Genomic DNA, 3302 nt, shown 5'->3' with positions numbered 1-3302 from the left:
AGTTGGTGATATTGTAAGAATATACAGATGGAAAAGTCATTTTGAGAAAGGTTATACAAAGAAATGGACTCGTGAATTATTTAAAATTGTTAATGTAAAGGATACAGTCCCTTGGACTTACAAATTATATGATATGAATGGGGAAGAAATATTAGGGGCATCTTATTCACAAGAATTACAAAAAACAAAGCTAATAATTCATTAAACAACATTTCTATTCACCCCACCCAGATTAGCTAATTTAATTAGTGGTAATAAAAAAAAATTAAATAAACAAAAATCATAAGCCACGCCCACACAGACCACGCCCACACAGACCACGCCCACACAGACCCCACCCACACAGACCACACCCATCATCCCCCACCCCCAGTGCGTCCCCCACCCTTGATCCCCCCTCATCCCACCCCCACCTTCCCCACACAAACAAGGGGAGGGGAGGGATGGGATGAGGGGGGGTCAAGGGAGGGGGACGCACCTTCCCGTCCATTTTCCTTTATTCTCTTTTTGTAATTAGTTATTAAATAGTTGTATACAAAGCAAATATATTCATATAATATTGAAAACAAAATCTTTATATTAACAAAACATTTTTCTTGAGGTATACATTCAACTTCTCCCCAGCACAAGTCATCAATTTCTTCCCAGCACAAGTCAAAGGTTGGTTCAGCAGATGTCTTCAGGTTTTGAATCTCTTTCTATTAAATACAAGGGGCAAGGAGAAAAATATGTTATATACCTCAACTATTTAAAATAACGAATATTATGAGTATTATGAATCGCACACCCACGCATACCTCTAAAAAATCGAGCTTGGTGTCAATGCTGTCGAGATGAAAATTTAGGGTATCACAGGTTGGAAGTAAATAACCACTCTTTAGGATCTCAAAATAACCCCAATCAGAGTTGTGATCGTGGTCGTGGTCGTGGTTGTGATCATCGATCTCAACTATCATCTCAGCTATTGAAGTAATGTTCTGTTGGAAAACAAAGCGAGAAACTGTAAAATTTGTAATAAGTAAAGTTGAATCTAACAGAGAAATAGAGTTTATCAAGATGGAAATTTTAAACTCACATGGGTAGGGAATGAATTAGCACTCCTCAGAACTTCAAGGTTGTGAAATTCGTTGCCAGTCATTTGTTCTGTTGTTGAGACAGCTTTGGGAAATATTAAAGGGTGCGAGAGGCTGTCCAAACACCCAGCCATCTTATTATGCCTCCAAACTTCAGTTAATTCTGTAAGGGTTTCATTCAGATTCTCCCTTTGTTGGTGATAATTATTGGCTTCATTTTCAACATGAACCACCAACTTTGATAAAGAGAGGCTGTTAAAAAAAGAAAAAAAACAATAATTATTGAGAGGCTGTTAAAAAACAATAATTGTTAATCACGTTAATCACGTATAATCATATAAAACAATGAATAATTAATCGTTAAAACAAAAAAAAACTTACCTGTCTTGCGATAAAGCTTCAGACTCGATGTCATCCTCAACGTTGGAAAACATTTTTCGAATGAAACCACCTCAAGTGAGGTTCAGTTAATATAGCTGGAATGGGGAAATTTAATGACATCATGGAGGCAATGAGTTTCTTGAAAATTCCGGGTGTGTCCATTCAAGGAAGGGAATTAACATTCTTTATGGGATTTAATGTTAAAAAATATCACTTGACTAAGACATAATATTTTTGCTTCAGGCAAGAGAAGAGTAAAACTGGTTTCTCAGGTAAAACATTCATGTTCGTTGAGTCTCTGTATATAATGAAAAAATGGTGTGTAAGAACATTGAGGGAGGTTTACCATTTTATCTTAGCTCAGTTAAAATATCTTGATACAAACTCAAACATCTTTTTTTGTTAATGTATTAGACGGTGAAGAGAGTTGGAGGAGAATTAAATTCTTTCCTACGCATAAACAAATATTTGTAGGATCATTGTTTCAGTGGGTCAAAGATGCTCCGCCAGATGATATGTAGAAGAAGGATCACAGGTTCATAAGGGGAAACAAATATTTGTAGTGTTTGAGTGGTCTAATGACCAACATTAAGGATAGGTGCTATAGACAAAAGGTTCGTAAAGAACAGGGTGGGAGAAATAGAGGTGTTTTGGGGAGATGAGGGTGAGAGGAAAATTAACATGTAAGTGAATGGAGATTTGGGGTGTCCAAGAAGCAACATTTATCACCTACTAAGGTCAAACTTCCAAAATCATGAATTTTCATCTGAAAACCCATCAATTTTCGTCAAATTGACTTGAAAATTGAACAGCATTTCTATAGTGCCTCACTGAATTGGGAAACCAACTATTTCTCAGGTCAAAAGGTCAGAGGTCAACTCAAGGTCAAACTTCCAAAATCATGAATTTTCATCTGAAAACCCATCAATTTTCGTCAAATTGACTTGAAAATTGAACAGCATTTCTATAGTGCCTCACTGAATTGGGAAACCAACTATTTTTCAGGTCAAAAGGTCAAAGGTTAACTCAAGGTCAAACTTCTAAAATCATTTTTCATCTGAAAAATAGTCACTTTTCATCCTGTTGACCGGAGCTTTGATCAAGATCGTCAATTTTAATCTTGATGAAATGGACAATTTTCTGTATCAATGGAAAACGTTTGGGGGGGGGGGGAGGGGCGGATTTTGCAAGTATCGTACTCTGCATGACGTCTTTTTGTTTTGATTGTCTGTTTAAAGTCTTATGATTATGTTAGTGTTACGGGGTCCTCACCAATCTCCTGGTCTCGGTAAACCTCCGAACCCCGCGAGGAGCCCCGGCAGAAAAAAATATGTTATCCGGTGTCAAAAACAAATCATTAGTGGAACCACACCCAAAGATTGTAAATGAAGCGATTGTATTAAAAGCACACAGGAAAAACATACAGCAATGGAAGTAATCAGTCATACAATTAACCTCAAGATGGTACCACCTTATTAAGTAACATAAGCTCACAGATCCCAGTCCCAGCTCAGCAGCAGCTCGGCAGTGATCCACGCTCCCAGGGAATGGAGCCCAACCCTTCAATGTCTCTATAACTCAACGGAGATGAAGCGAAGACGCGAAGAGGCGAGTACGGCGGTGTAGGTAAGGCATGGACCGTCACGTGGTCTAATCCAACAGCAACCTGACCGTGGACAGGGAATCCCAAATAAGCGATCCGGATGTGCACCTTCTCTGTTCAGTCATCGAACCGCAGGGCAATCTTCCGACGCCGCTTTAGTGCACACACCTATTTAGGTAAATCACCGGATGGCGGGACCCACGGATGCGGCCAACCCAAGGTTCCGCGAACGACGCGCGAGGTCC

General features: G+C 39.1%; 1 long non-coding RNA gene across 2 annotated transcripts; it reads right to left on the bottom strand.

Moving 5' to 3' along the window:
- Positions 1 to 484: 484 nt before the first annotated feature.
- LOC137430637 (uncharacterized) lies at positions 485 to 1505 on the bottom strand. Of its 2 annotated transcripts, XR_010985135.2 has the most exons (4): positions 1455 to 1505; positions 1076 to 1325; positions 798 to 977; positions 485 to 698 (listed from the first exon to the last, which is right to left on the bottom strand). It is a non-coding gene; the product is annotated as an uncharacterized LOC137430637 (long non-coding RNA). The 2 variants fall into 2 exon arrangements; XR_010985134.2 differs by having other exon boundaries at positions 798 to 1325.
- Between the last annotated feature and the right edge of the window lie 1797 nt (positions 1506 to 3302).

Source organism: Myxine glutinosa, chromosome 7, assembly GCF_964187855.1.
Source record: "Myxine glutinosa chromosome 7, kmMyxGlut1.1, whole genome shotgun sequence".
Classification (NCBI taxonomy): Eukaryota; Metazoa; Chordata; class Myxini; order Myxiniformes; family Myxinidae; genus Myxine; species Myxine glutinosa.
Note: the sequence above shows the minus strand (reverse complement) of the source record. Positions and strands in the feature narration are given on the sequence as shown.